The sequence below is a fragment of the Bos indicus x Bos taurus genome, chromosome 15 (genome assembly GCF_003369695.1).
Source record: "Bos indicus x Bos taurus breed Angus x Brahman F1 hybrid chromosome 15, Bos_hybrid_MaternalHap_v2.0, whole genome shotgun sequence".
NCBI lineage: Eukaryota > Metazoa > Chordata > Mammalia > Artiodactyla > Bovidae > Bos > Bos indicus x Bos taurus.
In genome coordinates, this window is record NC_040090.1 from 61,514,805 (window position 1) to 61,535,226 (window position 20,422).

General features: G+C 45.3%; 1 long non-coding RNA gene across 5 annotated transcripts in view; it reads right to left on the bottom strand.

Moving 5' to 3' along the window:
• LOC113905847 overlaps positions 1-20,422 on the bottom strand; it is a 197,571-nt gene that overhangs the window by 47,277 nt on the left and 129,872 nt on the right. The gene's annotated exons all lie outside the window — the stretch shown is intronic.

A 20,422-nucleotide genomic window follows, 5' to 3' on the forward strand; every position in this document is an offset into this window, starting at 1 on the left:
GTTTAATGGTTTTATGATTCTGTCTATTGATGCTTAGCTAGTTCATTAACTGTGCTGCTAAAAATACAATTATCTCCAACAAAACCTTCATCACTAATAAAAGGGAGGGGAAAAAAGACCTCCATCATTATAAGAAAGCAGTGGGGTGGACATACTTGAGTAGTATGTAACTCCTTGGCCCCAAAGTTTTCATGGATCCTGAGACTATAACCACACAAGTTTCATGTAACCAGTTTTAAAATATAATCAAACAACTGCGCTATTATTTAGCCTGCTCCAACTAACCATTGTACTGATGACAATTGGCCTTGTCACTGTCAGATGACACTGGCTTTGACTGAGTCATCTGAGTTGACCCATCACAGTGCTGGTGACAAATGAGATCTATGAAGATCTGCTTAAGTGTTCATTCATCCAGTAGGTGATTACTAAGCCCCTGCTGCTAAGTCACTTCAGTCGTGTCCGACTCTGTGCAACTCCATAGACAGCAGCCCACCAGGCTCCCCTGTCCCTGGGATTCTCCAGGCAAGAACACTGGAGTGGGTTGCCATTTCCTTCTCCAATGCATGAAAGTGAAAAGTGAAAGGGAAGTTGCTCAATCGTGTCCGACTCCTAGTGACCCCATGGACCGCAGCCTACCAGGCCCCTCCGTCCATGGGATTTTCCAGGCAAAAGTATTGGAGTGGGGTGACATTGCCTTCTCCTACTAAGCCCCTACTGGATGCCAAGCTCCAGTTATGCAAACAGTGATACATAACACAGACAGGGTCCTGTTTTCTGACATTCTGACAGTCTAGTAGAAGATGTGTGAATGTCGAGATCAGAGGAAGGAGAATTCCAGTAATTGAACTAGGACTCAAAGTGGACCTCAGCTCCCGATACGGAGTGGGGGAGGAGAAAGTGGGTGTCAACAGGGCAGAAGGTGAGCACGGCTTTCCATCTCATTTAGCATAAAGCCATTACAGTGTCCTCCCAGGCCCTGCAGAGTGTGTCCTTGAGAGTCACCTCTTTATCTCTCTTCCCAGCCTACAAGGGGTGAGAGGGGAAACCAGTGCAAATAACCCAGGTCTGCAGTCCAGAGGGGGCCAGGGCCTAATAGAAACTTGTGTAAAGGTTTTTAGATGTCCTGCTTGTTCCAAGGGGTCTCTTTTTTCTTTGGAACCCAAACTGCCTTTGTCAGGCTATCTCCGGGGCTTCATTTCCTATCACCAGTGTCCCTCAGTATCCACAGGGGGTTGGTTTCAGGATCCCCTGCAGATACCAAAATCCAAGGATGTTTCAGGCTCCTATCCTGCCAAATGGCAGTACAGTCTGCCTTCCATATCTGTGGCTTCTAAATCCGCAGTTGGTTGAACTCCTGGATGCAAATGTCGGGGGCCCACCGCGCCTCTCCCCTTGTACACTCTGCTCTGGCCCCAGCGGCTTTGCACCTTCTCTGCGTGTCTGCCTATAATCTTCTTCCTCCAGATAGTGTCAGGGCTCAATCCCTCACTCTTTCAGTGAAACCCCACTTCTCAGTGAAACATTTCCTGCCCACCCACCCACTCTCACCACTCCCTACCCGGTTCCCTGTTTTATTTTTCTCTGTAACTCTTACCACCATCTGTGATACTGTTATTTTCTTGATATGTTTGCTGTCTATTTCTCCCAACTAAAATATGGGTTCTTAGGGGGCGAGGACTTTCTGTTTTGTTCACTCCTGATTCCCCAGCACTACAGCAGTGTCTGGCTTGTAGAAGGTACTCAATAAATACTTGTTAGCTGCCTGACTGTACTTATTATTTATCTATGGTCTCTCAGCCCCAAGGCCACCCTCTGTATAACGCTCTGTAAGGCCTATGCTCCTTTGCCAGCTGACTTCCTCAGAAGCCTTCTCAGTGAAAAGATGCTGGGGGAAACAGAAGGCAAGAGAAAGGCAGAGCCCACTGTTCTTCCTCCACCTCTCTCAGCCTTCTCTCTTTTCTTCTTCCCCTGGTGATGCCACTGTGTTATTTCCATCATCCCAACTCCAGCTGAAATAGCCCCTCTTCCATAGTTGGGGCTCCTGAGGCTGTGACCCCTCTTCTGTACTCCCAGATCCTGGTAACACCCCTCCTCCTCCCTTTTGTTCCCAAGCCCCAGCTGTGGTAGCTTCTTGCAGCAGGTAATAAGCTCTGGGGTGGGACTTCCCTGGTGGTCCAGTGGCTAAGACGTCGTACTCACAACACAGGGGGCCCAGGTTTGAAAACTGGTCAGGGAATTAGATCTCACATGCCACAACGAAAGATCCTGCCACTAAGACCCAGCACAGCCAAGTAGAAAGACAAAAATAAATATTTAGAAAAATTGAATTAAAAAAATAAATTCTGGGGTGCTTCATGATCACCCTTATGCAGCCCCAGACTTCCAACACCTGCACATTCCAAATCCTGTGTTAAATCCTCTCTGTTTGATATACCTAGTGTGGATTCTGTTTTCCTGACAAAATCCTGGTAGATTTCATGAACTTAGGAAAGGAAATCAAGGCACAAGCACAGTCCTATAGACTAAGGAAAGGGCAAAGCTCTGGAAGAGACTGTCCCACACTCCCTAACTTTGAGAGCAAAGACACGCCAAGAATAATGAGGCTGCCCAGCAGCAGGGACTGGGCTGCCAGATGCCAGCTGAAGGTTGGTCATACTTGATGTTGGGACAGACACCGAGGCATGTGCCTGGTCTCCAACAGGCTGGGATCCAGAAAGCCTGAACCACACACAGAGCCCAGCGGATCCAGCCAAGAGTCCCTGACACTCTCCATCCCAGGCCTGGGAGCATCTGCAGTGCCAGCATCATGGCAACCACCAGGGTGATTCTCAAGGTTATCATCTAATTGTGTTGGTGGTTATTGCTTCATGCCTCGCAAACTTCTCTCTCAGCAGCTCATCTCTGTGGCCAAAATTGAGACAATTCAGAGCTCATTTGTGCATTTTTTTTAAGTGTGTCTGAAGTTGAGATATATACATTTAATTGGTAATCGACACTCAAATGTTCCCGGAAAAGCTGTTTTCTGCAGTCCGTCTAATCAATGGAATCTTAAAATTGAAGAGTCGTGGTGTTACCAAGAACAACTGAGTGCCTTGATGTGGTCTAGGCCTTGATCCACTGCCTTATCCTTTCAAACTAGGAATCGCCCTATCGGGAAAGTGTAGCCCTCTAGAAGTGGGGATGGGGATGCCAAGCCTCTGTTCTAGTCCACCCAATGTGCTACCCATCCTCACACCTACGACCAGGAGGAAAGGTTGAGGAGCAGCTTCTGCTGTCATCTTCTGGCGTCAGTAGTCAGCATCCTGAGACCTAGATGCAGAACAGAGAAGATGCTCACTCTCCCAGGGGTCTTTCCAATGGGGCTGTGGACCCAGTGAGCATCTCCTCTGCAATATAGAAGGAAGAGTTTGAGCTGGGTCTGCCCTCCAGGGGGCTCCAGCCCAGTCAGGGAGAGATGTGCTGGGGAAAGATAAGTGACCCTGGGAAGTACTGTCAATGACACAGAAATAGGACAATGTGTGTGAACAAGGTCCCCAAGGAGAGAAAACATTCCAGAACTGTGCTTTTCTTTGTGCTTCCATTGCCCGTGGGGAGAGAGTTTCTGAGTGTCAGGAACCGTGCTGGCTCTTTGGCTTTGTTGCAATCCTCACAAAAGACTTCAGAATGCAATGCAGGCCTCGTCTTCCCCATCTTATAGATGCTGTGGATCATTCAGATAGTGAACAGTCAAGCTGGACTTGAACCTCCGTCCGCCCTGTCTTCGGTGTTTGTGTGCATGCAGGCTCACACACACACACACACACCCCCCTTATCTGCTGTCTACAGAGGCAATTTTTTTGGAAAAAGCAACATAGAACACATTGCCAGATGCATTCAGAGTAGCCAAATCTTCCATAATCCTTCCTAGGTATTTTAATGTTTGCAAAAGAAAATGGATTTTTGTGGGCTTCTCTATCATTTTGTTTTGTTACAATGAGAAGCCTGTTTGCAAAGTAAAGCAAACAAGTTGTAAAACCTGAGATTTATTCTTTGCCTGGCAAGCAAGCTTCCTGTGGAAACAAGGCTGCACAGAAAGTGACTTGGTCCTCGGCGCTGGCCTCTGCCCCAGGGAGCCCACTCTGTTTGGCATTGAGCTGGGGCATCTGGGAGACAGCAGGGTTACTAAATGCCAATCCACCGGGGACTCCCCATCTGGCCACCAAATGCCTCAGGCTCAAGTCTTCATTCATGTAACAGACATGCACCCAACACCTATAGGGCAGCAGGTGCTGGAGATGATAAAACAGCTCTGCTGTCAAGATGCTCAGTCTGATGAAGGAGACTGAACGGAAGTTATTTAGCAGAATACAATGTAAGAAGTGCTAAGTCGCTTCAGTCATGTCAGACTCTTTGTGACTCCATGGACCATAGCCCGCCAGGCTCCTCAGTCCATGGGATTCTCCAGGCAAGAATACTGGAGTGGGTTGCCATGCCCTCCTCCAGGGACTCTTCCCCACCCAGGGATCGAACCTGCATCTCCTGCATTGGCACACAGGTTCTTTTCCACTAGTGCCACGTGGGAAGCCCCAGAGTATAATGTAAGAAGTGCTAAACCACAGCCTGTGGGAGCACTCGGTGTGGAGAGCAACTAATTCTGCAGGAGTGGAGCAGGCAAAAGAAAGTGCTAAGAAAACTATAACAAAATCAGAGATAGAAAACTGAGACTTTGAAGGTTAAGGGGAATAGATAAAGCGAGAGAGAGAATTCCTGACAGAGGGCACAAAAAGAGAAAAATCTACCCAATGCAATCTATAGATTCAATGCAATCCCTACCAAGTTACCAACAGTATTTTTCAGAGAACTAGAACAAATAATTTCACAATTTGTATGGAAATACAAAAAACCTTGAATAGCCAAAGCAATCTTGAGAAAGAAGAATGGAACTGGAGGAATCAACCTGCCGGACTTCAGGCTCTACTACAAAGCTACAGTCATCAAGACAGTATGGTACTGGCACAAAGACAGAAATATAGATCAATGGAACAAAATAGAAAGCCCAGAGATAAATCCACGCACCTATGGACACCTTATCTTTGACAGAGGCAAGAATATACAATGGAGAAAAGACAATCTCTTTAATAAGTGGTGCTGAGAAAACTGGTCAACCACTTGTAAAAGAATGAAACTAGAACACTTTCTAACACCATACACAAAAATAAATTCAAAATGGATTAAAGATCTAAATGTAAGATCAGAAACTATAAAACTCCTAGAGGAAAACATAGGCAAAACACTCTCCAACATAAATCACAGCAGGATCCTCTATGATCCACCTCCCAGAGTAATGGAAATAGAAGCAAAAATAAACAAATAGGACCTAATTAAACTTAAAAGCTTTTGCACAATGAAGGAAACTATAAGCAAGGTGGAAAGACAGCCTTCAGAATGGGAGAAAACAACAGCAAACAAAGCAACTGACAAAGAATTAATCTCAAAAAAATACAAGCAGCTCCTGCAGCTCAATCCCAGAAAAATAAACGACCCAATCAAAAAATAGGCCAAAGAACTAAACAGATATTTCTCCAAAGAAGACATACAGATGGCTAACAAACACATGAAAAGATGCTCAACATCACTCATTATCAGAGAAATGCAAATCAAAACCACAATGAGGTACCATCTCATGCCAGTCAGAATGGCTGCAATCAAAATGTCTACAAATAATAAATGCTGGAGAGGGTGCAGAGAAAAGGGAACCCTCTTACACTGTTGGTGGGAATGCAAACTAGTACAGCCACTATGGAGAATAGTGTGGAGATTCCTTAAAAAACTGGAAATAGAACTGCAATATGACCCAACAATCCCACTGCTGGGCATACACACCAAGGAAACCAGAATCAAAAGAGACACATGTACCCCAATGTTCATCGAAGCGCTGTTTACAATAGCTAGGACATGGAAGCAACCTAGATGTCCTCAATAGATGAATGGATAAGAAGGCTGTGGTACATATACACAATGGAATATTACTCAGCCATTAAAAAGAATACATTTGAATCAGTTCTAATGAGGTGGATGAAACTGGAGCCTATTATACAGAGTGAAGTAAGCCAGAAAGAAAAACACCAAAACAGTATACTAACACATATATATGGAATTTAGAAAGATGGTAACGATAACCCTGTATGCGAGACAGCAAAAGAGACACAGAGATAAAGAACAGACTTTTGGACTCTGTGGGAGAAGGCAAGGGTGGGATGCTTTGAGAGAATAGCATTGAAACATATATATTACCATATGTGAACTAGATCACCGGCCTAGGTTCAATGCATGAGACAGGGCACTCTGGGGTGGTGCACTGGGATAACCCTGAGGGATGGGATGGGGCAGGAGGCGGGAGGGGGGGTTCAGGATGGGGAACACATGTACACCCATGGCTGATTCATGTCAATGTATGGCAAAAACTACTACATTATTGTAAAGTAATTAGCCTCCAATTAAAATTAATTAATTAAAAAAAAAAACAGATGGCAGGACTTCTCTGGCTGTTCAGTGGTTAAGACTCTGTGCTTCCAGTGGAGGAGGCATAGGTTCAATCCCTGGTTGGGGAACTAAGATCCCACATGCTGTGCCATGCAGCCAAATAAAATAATAATAAATAGATAAATAAATAATGTTGGCATCCTGTGACCATTTAAAAATTTTTTAAAAAATAAATTTTTTTAAAGAATAGATGTGCAGGTCAATGGGCACTATGAAGCTGGAACACACTTGTTAGGGAGGGGAGGTGTGCTGTGGATCAGATCTGGGGATTACTCCTAGACGGACAAGTATCATTTTTTAATTTTTAGATTTCTGTTCAAGCACAGACTGATTTATTTCAGACCCTGGCTTAATTGATATTTTAATTATATGCTTACACCTGCAACAATTTCAAATGAGAGCAGGTACCTGCAATGAGATAATGTATGTGAAAGCACTTAGAGAACTGTGAAGTGTTATACAAACTGCTGCTTACATTGTTTTGCATTATTCTAAGACTCCTGAGGCAAAATACCAATTTATGCCTGTACCTATTCATGGAGTCCCTGTCAGGGCACAGCGCACAGCGGGACCAGGAGCTGGGAGGGCTGGGGGAAGGAGGGCACACGATACTTCCCCAAACTCCTGTCCCCCTGGCCAGATTGCTCACCAGTCATCAGGTGGACATCAGTCCTTCTTCGACCAACAAGGAGATGGTGAGCCCATAAACCCTTGCACGGCAGGCCCCTCACCAAACCACAACCCTGGCTCAACGGCGTTGTGTGGCTGAAAGGTAATTGACAATTTCTCACCCCAGCTCTCCACCTGTGTGGCCTTGGGGCGCCACAGTCCTCTAGATCTCAGTGTCCTCCTTTGGGACATTCAGAGATCATGGTGATATCTGCACAGGTTTTATCAGTTTCTGATTTAAAAAATCAGTTTTTATCAGTTTTCTCAGTTTCCTGGGGCCTCTAAACAGAATTCAGAATCAAAAACTCTCTCTTCACAGCTAACTCATGTGGTTGTACTGGCCACACCAGGACAAGATGACATAGAAACAAGCAGGAGACTGAAGGAGAGGGAGGTGACCCTCCAGGAGTCTACATTCTAACACGGACTCTGCCCACGACCTTGATGCCACATTGAGCAGCACTTGATTGACTTGGTTTCCTCTCCTGACAAAAAAAAAAAAAATAGACTGTCAGGAAAACCCTAAACCTCAACTTTTCCAATAGTCAACCCAAATGCTATATCAGTTCATTCACTAAATTCATATTGAGTATCTATTTGCTGGCAATGTGCCATGCACTAGTCTGCAAAGATTTTTTAATAATAATTTTTAAATAAAATATTTATAAATGATAATAAGACATAGCCTCTCAGAATTCATGCAGAATTCTAGCCAAGATAAAAATATGAGTATTTCCACAATGTTAAAATTTAGTCATATTTGACTGTATGATGTGCATTAATGCATGTAACCTATGTTTCCTATGTTTTATATTTTATTGTCTCCTGATGTTTTTGTTCCATAAATAACACTGTAATAACCAACTTTGTCCATAAGTCTCTTCATTTCTATTTCTATTGAATATACTTCTAAGATGCAGCAAGATTACATAAAGTGGTGTTAAAGTTTTCAATATTCTTGATTAAAATAATAAAAAGGTGGATATTTCCTATTTAAAGTCAGTGATTTTCCTGGAGTCTTTTGAAGTAGACAATTAGAAAACAGTGATACAAGTACTATGTTAAGCTTTAGAGCAAGTTCCCAGAACAAGCCTAGGCAAATGTGTTAAGTCGCTTCAGATTCTGCGACCCCCATGGACTGTAGCCTGCCATGGCCCTCTGTCTATGGAATTCTCCAGGCAAGAATACTGGAGTGGGCTGCCATGCCCTCTGCTAGGGGATCTTCCTGAACCAGGGATCGAATCCGCATCTTTTATGTCTCCTGCGTTTGCAGGCAGGTTCTTGATCACTAGTGCCACTTGGGAAGCCCCGGGCTAGGGACATAGTTGGTTGCTGAATAAACACTTATTGAACTAACAGGTCTTAAGAACAGGGCATTGTGAAAGCACCTAGGAGAGGTCTCAGCCCATGGATGGGGTCAAGAAAAACATCCTGAGGGAGGAACTCCTGATGCCTGTTATTGCATCACTGCCACATTGGAGGGAAACCCGGGCTAGGGGCTGGCAGGAGACCTACCCTCTAGGGAGTGTAGGCAAGAGAGCCACGGACCCGTCCCCACCCTCTTCCAATATACAAAGGTAGACTAAAGTGCTACGATGTGAATACTGTATTTGCCAAAAGATGCCCAGGAAGGTGTAAGACGTTTTCAGGCCTGGGAGCAGTGCGGGGGCTGGGGAGAGAATTGTTATGGAATCAGAGACGTCCCCGCTCAAAGTGAAGTGTTGACAAGCACCACCACTTGGTCCACATCTACCTGCTGAGGGCACCCGTTGCTCGCAGTCTGATTTTCACTGAATCACTGACTGTCTTGTTCAGTAGAAGCACAGCAGAATCTGGCCTAAATTACTTGCTGTAGCTCCTTCCCTGATGGAATCATCTTATCAATCAGGCACTTTTCTTCATGTCAGAAAAAGAAGCTCTCCCAAGACCAGCTCCAGCCACTCAATCTAACCCATGCAGAATTCTGGTCCCCCTGAATAACAAGGATGACTTCACTTTCTATCTGGTGGGAGTACAAGCTTGAAGAGGCTTTGGGAACCTGGTTGGTAGAGTGTGGAGTCACGGCAGAGGGCAGAGCACTAGCTGTGATGGTAACTGAAGCTGCAGTTGACTCTGGGCTCCACCACTCACTAGCTTTTGGGCCCTAGGCAAGTCACAAGGCATCTCTGAGCTTCGGTTTCCTCTTGCAGTAGAGCACTTGGAGGGGTAACGTGACCTCCAATGGAGAGGACATACCATGGAACCCTCAGGAGCTGAGTGTCAAATTCTAAGCTAGCAGCGTAGCAGACACCATGGCCACATCACTGGAAGTGCACCCTGCTGGATGCTCTGGTTAGGACATCTCCAAAGATCCCACAGTAGCAGAATAAGTGTCACTCAAATTAGATAATTTTAGGAGAGTTGAATAGCATGTGTATGAAGAGCCAACTAATTAGAAAAGACCTTGATGATGGGAAAGATTGAGGCCAGGAGGAGAAGGGGGCCTCAGAAGATGGGATGGGTGGATGGCATCACTGACTCAATAGACATGAGTTTGAGCAAGCTCCAGGAGACAGTGAAGGACAGGGGAATGTGGTGTGCTCTATAGTCCATGGAGTCGCAAAGAGTGCAGACACTACTGAGCAACTGAACAACCAAAGCAAGAAGGTGTGGGCAGGGTAGAAGGAGACCTTGGGAAACAGTGTAGTGCTGCTCTGGAGCTAATAACAGTTTGGTACCCTTACCATCCTACAGGGGCAAGGGCTTCACTAGAGCCCAGATGCAGAGAGCAGTGTATGGAAAGAACTTCCCGGCAGGAGCTGTGACCTTCAGCAGAGGGATGCAGGAAGACAGTGCAGCCTATCAGGAAGAGGATCAGAAGAGCAAAGGCCCCCACCTCTCTCGCCTGCCTCTCCCTAGTCTCCTCCCAGTGCTCCCCATTGGCCAAACTCAAGCAGAAGACAAAAGGTGAGGAAGCCCTCTGATACTGTCTATGCCGGTCAACCATCTGGGACAAAAGCAGGTTGAAGGGGGTAAGAGATTAGATTTGGAGGGGGAAACAGAGCTCTTTAGCACACCCCATAAAAGCAACCCATGAGAGACAGTCAACTTGGAACATGTACCAAAGCAATGGGGACTAAAGCAACGAGTTTACAACAGTCTCAGTCAAGTAAGATCTCTCCGGCTTCTGACCTCTCTCCTCCTCTCCTGCCCACCCCAGAGCGGTTAGAAACCACAGAGGGTCAGCAGAGCTGAGGGTAGGAAAGGAGGTACAAAGCAGGGAGGGAGAGCTGACTGTGACCCTTTCTCACCGCAAGCTTTTAGCCTGATGGGGACATGAGTGGAGAATGTATTTGTTAGAGGAGGTTGGGCTGCAGTAACAAACAGACGCAACCATTTAGTTACTCAACATAATGAGGATTATTTCTTGCTCATAAAACAGTGCAGGAAAGTTTCAGGTTAGGGTAGTGAGGAAGGCAGGAGGCTTTGCTGTACACAGTTCAGTTCAGTTCAGTTGCTCAGTCGTGTCTGACTCTTTGTGACCCCATGGACTGCAGCACGCCAGGCTTCCCTGTCCCTGACCAATGCCCAGAACTTGCTTAAACTCATGTCCACTGAGTCTGTGATGCCATCCAACCATCTCATCCTCTGTCATCCCCTTCTCCTCCTGCCTTCAATCTTTCCCAGCATCAGGGTCTTTATAAATGAGTCAGTTCTTTGCATTAGATGCCCAAAGTATTGGAGCTTCAGGACTGATTTCCTTTAGGATTGACTGGTTGGACTTCCTTGCAGTCCAAAGGACTCTCAAGAGTCTTCTCCAATGCCACAGTTCAAAAGCATCAATTTTTCGATGCTCAGCCTTCTTTATGGTTCAACTCTCACATCCATACATGACTACTGGAAAAACCATACCTTTGACTAGATGTACCTTTGTCAGCAAAGTAATGTCTCTGCTTTTTAATATGCTGTCTATGTTTGTCATAGTTTTTCTTCCAAGAAACAAACATCTTTTAATATCATGGCCACAGTAATCATCTGCAGTGATTTTGGAGCCCAAGAAAATAAAATCTGTCACTGTTTCCATTGTTTCCCCATCTATCTGCCATGAAGTCATGGGACTGGATGCCATGATCTAAGTTTTTTGAATATTGAGTTTTAAGCCAGCTTTTTCACTCTCCTCTTTCACTTTCACCAAAAGGATCTTTACTTCCTCTTCACTTTCTGCCATAATGGTTGTGTTTCCACTTTCTGCCATAAGGGCCATGTCAACTGTATATCTGAGGTTATTGATATTTGTCCCAGCAATCTTGATTCCAGCTTGTGCTTCATCCAGCCTGGCTTTTCACATGATGTACTCTGTATATAAGTTAAATTAACAAGGTGACAGTATACAGCCTTAACATATTCCTTTCCCAATTTGGAACAAGTCTATTGTTCCATGTCTATTTCTAACTATTGCTGCTTGACCTGCATACCGATTTCTCATGAGGCAGGTAAGGTAGTCTGATATTCCCATCTCCTGAAGAATTTTCCACAGTTTGTTGTGATCCACACAGTCAAAGGCTTCAGCATAGTCAATGAAGCAGAAGTAGTTTTTTTGGAATTCTCTAGCTTTTTCTATGATCCAGCAGATGTTGGTAATTTGATCTGGTTCCTCTGCCTTTTCTAAATCAAGTTTGAACATCTGGAAGTTCTTGGTTCACGTACTGTTGAAGCCTAGCTTGGAGAATTTTGAGCATTACTTTGCTAGTATGTGAAGTGAGTGCAATTGTGCAGTAGTTTGAACATTCTTTGACATTGCCTTTCTTTGGGATTGGGATGAAAATTGACCTTTTGCAGTCCTGTGGCCACTGCTGAGTTTTCCAAATTTGCTGGCATATTGAGTGCAGCACTTTCACAGCATCATCTTTTAGGGTTTGAAATAGCTCAGCTGGAGTTCCATAATCTCCACCAGCTTTGTTCATAGTGTTACTTCTTAGGGCACACTTGGCTTCGCACTCCAGGATGTCTGGCTCTAGATGAGTGATCACACCATTGTGATTATCTGGGTCATGAAGATCTTTTTTGTACAGTTCTTCTGTGTATTCTTGCCACCTCTTCTTAATATCTTCTGCTTCTGTTAGGCCCATACCATTTCTGTCCTATATTGAGCCCATCTTTGCATGAAATGTTCCCTTGGTATCTCTAATTTTCTTGAAGAGATCTCTAATCTTTCCCATTCTATTGTTTTCCTCTATTTCTTTGCATTGGTTACTGAGGAAGGCTTTCTTATCTCTCCTTGCTATTCTTTGGAACTCTGCATTCAGATGGTTGCATGCAGAGTTTCACATTGTTTCTGCACAGTTATTCAGAAATCCTGGCCGATAGTCCTTAATACACAGCTTCCATCTCAGTCAACTGGAATTAGGAAACAGTATTAACCAGCTTCCCTGGTGGCTCAGTGATAAAGAATCTGCCTGCCAATGCAGGAGATCTGGGTTCAGTCCCTGGGTGGAGAATATCCCCTGAAGAAGGAAATTGCAACCCATTCTAGTACTCTTGCCTGGAAAATCCCATGGGCAGAGGAGCCTGGTAGGCTGCAGTCCATGGGGTCGCTGAGGGTCGGACATGACTGAGTGATTTCACTTTCACTTTCCACTTTCATGCATTGGAGAAGGAAATGGCAACCCACTCCAGTGTTCTTGCCTGGAGAATCCCAGGGACGGAGGAGCCTCGTGGGCTGCCATCTATGGGGTCGCACAGAGTTGGACACAACTGAAGCGACTTAGCAGCAGCAGCAGCCAGTATTCTTATCTGAGAAATCCCATGGACAGAGGAGCCTGGTGGGCCATAGTCCATAGGGTCACAAAGAGTCAGACATGACTGAGTGACTAAATACTTCACACACACTAACATAGACCCTTCTGCTTTAAACACTATATTCACCCCAATACTCACTTGATGACTTAGTTTGAACTGTTATGACAAATAACCATAGATTGGACTGCTTAAACAGTAAGTGTCTATCTCTCACAGTCTGGAGGCTGGAAGTCTGAGATCAAGGTGCCTCCATGGTCAGTGTCTGCTGGGAGCCCTCTTCTGGGCTCCAGATTGCCAACTTCTCACTGTGTCCTCACAAGGAAGAAAGAGGACAAGAGAGCGCTCCAAGGTCCCTTTTATAAGTGCTCCACACTCATGACCTAACCACTTCCCAAATGCCCACCTCCTAAAACCATCATATTAGGGGTTAGGATTTCAAAAGAAGAATTTGGTAGGAACAAAACCATTCAGTCCATAACAATGACCAAGAACTTGTTATGTACTGGGAAGGTGGTTAGAGCAACCAGGAGAAGGAGCTGAGGGCTACAGAATACAGGCTAAATCAAGTGGCATCAAGGTGTAGCCATCACAGGCAGGATCTGCCTGGAAACAAATCATTTCAGTGACACATTATAGGGGAGCTCTGGGTCAAGATCCAGGTAAAACTAATAAAGATTTTGCCAGCATTTGAGGGCTCCTAGATGTCCTCCTGAGACCAAGCCCAGGGGAGAGCACTTTAGACTGGGTATGGCTTCATCCAATTTAGGTCCTAAGTAAATCTCGCCATCATTTATTACATTTTCTTCCAACTCCACCTCCACTGTTACCATCATCTGCATTTGATGTCCAAGCTATAAATGGTGGATCCAGGGTTTGACTCCCAGCACTTACCCAAGGCTGCAACCACTCCACCATGAAAATATTACTCCCATTGCCTAATGATAAGAGAACACGTGGAAAGTGCTTACCCTAACTTAGGGTTGCCATCAAAAGATACATCACAGAGGGTGGCTTACACAACAGAAATTTACTTTTCCACGGGTCTGGAAGCTGGAAATCTAAGATCGAGGTATCTACAGGGTTGGTTTCTTCTGAGAACTGTGAGCAAAGGATCTGTGCAGGCTCTCTGCAGGGCTTGTCAGTGGCTATCTTCTCCCTGGGTCTCCATATCATCTTCCCCCTGCGTGTGTTCAAATCTCCTCTTCCTATAAGGACACCAGTCATGTTGTATTAGGGCCCATTCTAAAGAGTTCATTTTCCCTTAATTATCTATGTAAAGACTTTACCTCCAAGTGTGGTCACAGTCTGAACTACTGAGGGGTTAGGACTTAGACATATGAACTTGGGGATGGGGAACATACAATTCAGCCCACAACACAAGCTAAATGGTTGTAGCTATTACGGTGATTCCACTCCCACATTCTCAACTTGAGACTCACCCTTCCATCATCTTTATGTCCCCTACTCCCGTAACAATCAAACTCTTGCAGTCAGTGTTAACCAAGACACCTTGAACTTACCCTCCACCAAGCATTTTTGTACCATAATCTACCTAGTGGCTCAGATGGTAAAGAATCTGCCTGCAACGCAGGAGATCAGGGTTAGATCCCTGGGTTGGGAAAATCCCTTGGAGAAGGGAATGGCTACCCACTGCAGTATTCTTGCCTGGAAAATCCCGTGGACAGAGGAGCCTAGCGGGCTATGGTCCATGGGGTTGCAAAGGGTTGAACGTGACCAAGCGACTAACACTTTTTTTCAACAATCTACTTTTGACAACACAGCCACCAAATCCTCCTTACTGGAGGCTCAGCTCAAGTTCCACTAACCTGTGGCCATTCTTGCCACTCCAGCCACTGGAAAGTAAGAAAGTTAATGCATGTGGAGCACTTATGATATATTTTTACCAGCACCCTATCATTCTATTCTTTCATCTTCCTATATACGCCCCCAACAGGTTAGGAAATTGAAGCTCAAAGTGATTAAGTCCTGTGTCCAAGGTCACTCAGCAGATGAAGGTAGGAATGTGATTCTAACTCCATCTGTCCAATTCCATGGTCTCCCAGTCCTGAATTCCTGTAGCAATCCTGGCCAGAAGTATTCATCTGGTTGTTAAGCCTACAGTGCCCTGATGCTAGATCTTCATTATCACCTGAGCTTTTTCTTTGAGCTTTATTATATCTTTATTATCAATTTTCTATTCACATGTCTTTCTCTCCAACTATCCTTTCTGCATCTTAAGAAACAAGAATGGATTTTTCACTTGTACAGAGCCTTTCATGGCTGCTGGCAAGGTTCAATGGAGATGACTGATATTGTTTTAGGGCCAGCTTGGTGGCAATATGCTCCCTGAATAACCAAAAGACACACCCGCTCTTCCAGGAAACTGCAGACACTCCCCAGAGAGTAGGGCTCCAACCAGCAGGACAGACGGACCTCTTTCTCTTCCTCCAAATACAGTGGCTTCATGATCTAATTAATTCCAGAGATGGATGTTGAGCAATCCCCCTCTGGCCCCAGCCTCTCGCAGACTTCATGTGCGGGGAGGGCACCCCCCAGAGCTCAGCTGTTAGCAAGAGGGCTGGGCATGCGCACTGACACCCACCTGCCCTTTCTGCTTCCCCTCATCCTTTCCTGTCTCCAGTCTCCTCTCTCTCCTCTTTCAAGGACCTCAAGGTTGCCTGAAGCTAACCTCTATTATTTAGTGGTTAATGCATGGCCATTATTCTAAGCACTTTATAGCTGTAACCACCACATTGAACGAGCAGGACTCAGGAAACAGTGCCATAAACGTATTTTCACTGTGAGACCCACAGTTCATTTTTACCTCCTCAGGGGAAGTGGTCCTTCTTGGATGAAATCTTAAATAATCAACATGGTTCTTCTGGTCACTTGTAGGTAATAAAGACTTCATAGTCACTTTCAAATGCAAGCAGTCCCAATTCAGCAATTAACAATGGTCAGATCACACTCAATAATCAAAACCTGACCTGGAGTTAGAATGTTCTTCTCTGCCCAGATGGGCTCTGTGACATGTGACTCTGCAGGGAGTATGACTGTTGGGGAGCAAAAAAAGAGGGTGTGAGAAAGGGTGGCCGGGGCCTTTGGTGGCCGTGAAGGTGACTACTTGTTTCTCCTTCAGGGGAACCTGCTGTGGGGAGCAGAGTTGACTGACAGCCCAGCCCACCCTGGGGACCCACCACCACACTTGCACCAAGGCTGTACTTCCCAGGACTGCTCCCAACTGAAGGCCAAGCACAACCAGAACCAGCCTATTCCTGCCTGCGAGGGGACCCTTCTGATGGCAGCCTCTGCTAGGGGACTGGTGTTGTTCAATTGCTAAGTCATGTCCAACTCTTTATGACTCCATGGACTGCAGCACGCCTGGCTTCCCTGTCCCTCACTGTCTCCCAGAGTTTATTCTAACTCATGTCCATTGAGTCAGTGCTGGGAACTAGATGGGGAAGAGTGGAAGGCTAGCGAGCCACTCTTAGACTTGCTCAGCATTGCACGTGGGCTAGGATTCTTCCTACCCAATTCCCCCTCCTTTTCTCTTCAACAGCATGGCCCAAAGCATCTCCCTCTGCATAATCTTGCTTTCTTCCCCTTTATTCTTCATGGGTATTTTGATTCTCAGAGATCTGAACTGAGGCTTCCTTGCTGCATGGCAGTTTCTATTCCTCCCTAGTGAATGGGACAAACAGCAACCCAGAGGCAATTGTAGTCAGATTCTCCTGCCTCTACCACAGACCCCATCTTCCTTGACTGCTTCATTGTCCCCCAGCCCCAGCCTCAGCTCCTGCAGAAGCAGGACAGGGAGTAACTAAGGAGGCAGGAATGTAATCACTTGACTGGCTCTCACTTAAGATGGGTTTTCACTATCTGGACCTGACAGGGCTTAAAAGCTGAGTTTTTCTCACATGGCACTTTCTTGGGTTCCACATTGTGGGCAATGCCTCTTCGGCTAGCCTTCCCTATCCTGCCCTTCAACTTCAGTGTTTACCTCCAGAGAAGCAGAACCAGTAAGATATATATGGATGGATAGATAGATGATAGATAACAGATAGATGGATAGCTAGATGGTAGAGATGATAGATATGTAGGTATACAGATACATAGAGAGATGATACTAGACAGATGTGGTACAAGGAATTGGTTCACATGATTACGGAGACTGAGAGGTTCTAAGATCTGCAGTTGGCTAGCTGGGGGAGCCCAAGAGCGCCAAGGATGTGGTTCCAATCTGGGTCTTAGGGTCTGAGAACAAGGACAGCCTGTGGTATAAGTTCCAGTCCAGAAGCCAGTGAGCTCAAGACCCACAAAGACCTGATGTTTCAATTCAAGTTTGAAGGCAGATTTTGTTGCAGTTCAAAGCAGCCAAAAGGGGTTCCCCCTTAGCCTTTTTGTTCTCTAATTGACTGGAGGAGGCCCACCCACATGAGGGAAAGCAATCTGCTTTAACCACCTATGATTCAAATGCTATTCTCAAAGCATTTGCATACTATGAGAATAGCATTCAAATGCTAAGAGAAACACAGAAACAGCGTCATGGACACACTCAAATAATGTTTGACCAAATGTCTGGGCATCCGTAACATAGTTGGGTTGACACATAAGATTAACCATCACATTCATCCCTGACTGGGGAAACTTCCCTTTGCAGGGTCCCTTCCAGGCCTGTCCTAACACAAGTCCCATATCTGGGCCAGGAGGCATGTCTGGCTGAAGGAGAGTGTGGCTGCTTCCAGATGCCACTCTCCATCTGCAGCCACCGGTGTAAGCCCTGATCATTCCCCATGCGTGCCCAAAGCGGGGGGTCTTTTCTGGCTCTCTGAAGTGGTCCTCACTTTGCCACCACTCCCTGTGGGATGGGGAACGTTACATGTGGTCCCCGGCCCACCAACAACTCTCTCAGAAAGGGTTCTCAGTCCCTCTCACCACTTTTGTACTCTGAATTGAAGAAAACAGGGAAAACCACTAGACTTTTCAGGTATGACCTAAATCAAAACCCTTACGATTATACAGTAGAAGTGACAAATAGATTCAAGGGATTAGATCTGGTAGAAAGAGTGCCTGAAGAACTATGAACAGAGGTTTGCAACACTGTACAGGAGGAGGTGATCAAAACCATCCCCAAGAAAAAGAAATGCAAAAAGGCCAAATAGTTGTCTGAGGAGGCCTTACAAAGAGGTGAGAAAAGAAGAGAAGCTAAAGGCAAAGGAGAAAAGGAAAGATATAGCCATCTGAATGCAGAGTTCCAAAGAATAACAAGGAGAGATAAGAAAGCCTTCCTAACTGAACAATGCAAAGAAATAGAAGGAAACAATAGAATGGGAAAGATTAGAGATCTCTTCAAGAAAATTAGAGATATGAAGGGAACATTTCATGCAAATATGGGCACAATAAATGACAGAAACGGTATGGACCTAACAGAAGCAGAAGATATTAAGAAGAGGTGGCAAGAATACACAGAAGAACTTACAAAAAAGATCTTAATGACCCAGATAACCACAATGTTGTGATCACTCATCTAGAGCCAGACATCCTGGAGTGCAAGGTCAAGTGGGCCTTAGGAAGCATCACTATGAACAAAGCTAGTGGAGGTGATGGAATTCCACACGAGCTATTTCAAATTCTAAAAGATGATGCTGTGAAAGTGCTGCACTCAATATGCCAGCAAATTTGGAAAACTCAGCAGTGGCCACAGGACTGGAAAAGGTCAATTTTCATTCCAATCCCAAAGAGAGGCAATGTCAAAGAATGTTCAAACTACTGCACAATTGCACTCTCTTCCCATGCTAGCAAAGTAATGCTCAAAATTTTCCAAGCTAGGCTTCAACAGTACTTAAACCAAGAACTTCCAGATGCTCAACCTTGATTTAGAAAAGGCAGAGGAAACAGAGATCAAATTACCAACATCTGCTGGATCATAGAAAAAGCAAGATAACTCCAGAAAAACATCTACTTCTGCTTTACTGATTATGCCAAAGCCTTCGACTGTGTGGATCACAACAAACTGTGGAAAATTCTTCAAGAGATGGGAATACCAAACAACCTTTCCTGCCTCCTGAGAAATCTACATGCAGGTCAAGAAACAATAGTTGGAACCAGACACGAAACAACAGACTGGTTCCAAATTGGGAAAGGAGTATATCGAGGCTGTATTTTCACCCTGCTTATTTAATGTATATACAGAGTACATCATGCAAAAAGCCAAACTGGATGAAGCACAACCTGGAACCAAGATTTCAGGGAGAAATATCAATAACCTCAAATATGCAAATGAAACCACCATTATGGCAGAAAGTGAAGAGGAATTAAAGAGCCTCTTGATAGGGGTGAAAGAGGAGAGTGAAAAAGCCCACTTGAAACTCAACATTGAAAAAACTTAGATCATGGCATCCAGTCCCATCACGTCATGGTAAATAGATGGGGAAACAATGGAAACAGTGACAGATTTTATTTTGGGAGGCTCCAAAATCACTGCAGATGGTGACTGCAGCCATGAAATTAAAAGATGCTTGCTCCTTGGAAGAAAAGCTATGACAAACCTAGACAAGATATTAAGAAGCAGAGACATTACTTTGCCAACAAAGGTCCTTATAGTCAAAGCTATGGTTTTTCCAGTAGTCATGTATGGATGTGAGAGTTGGACCATCAAGAAGGCTGAGCACTGAAGAATTGATGCTTTTGAACTGTGGTGTTAGATAAGACTCTGGAGAGTCCCTTGGACTGCAAGGACATCAAGCCAGTCAAATCCTAAAGGAAATCAATCCTGAATATTCATTGGAAGGACTGATGCTGAAGCTGAAGCTCCAATACTTTGGCCACCTGATGCAGAGTCGGTTCATTAGAAAAGACCCTGATGTTGGGAAAGATTGAAGGCAGGAGGAAAAGGGGATGACTGAGGATGAGATGGTTGGACGGCATCATAGGCTCATGGACATGAGTTTGAGCAAGCTCTGGGAGATGGTGAAGGACAGGGAAACCTGGCGTGCTGCAGTCCATGGGGTCGCAGGGTCAGACAGGACTGAGTGACTGAACAACAACAACACACAGATATGATGTGCTGGGGCTGAGATTAGACCCCATATGCCTGGTCTTTACCCTGCATTGTACGAGCAACAGTGCTGCAGGGAGGAAGGGGGATGGCGGCTGTGCAGAATTACTTTCTCTTTCAGGAGAGCGTTCAACTGAGTGAAGACAGCGGCTTCCCAGGTGGCTCAGTGGTAAAGAATCTGCCTGCAACACAGGAGACACGGGTTCAATCCCTGGGTCAGGAAGATTCCCCTGAAGAAGGAAATGGCAATCCACTCCAGTATGGATTTCGAAATCCATACTGCCTGTGAAATCCCACGGACAGTGCAGCTTGGCAGGAGACAACCCTTGGGGTTGAAAAGAGCCAAGAACAGCTGAGCGACTGGGTGCTCACACATGAGTGAAGACAGAGCTC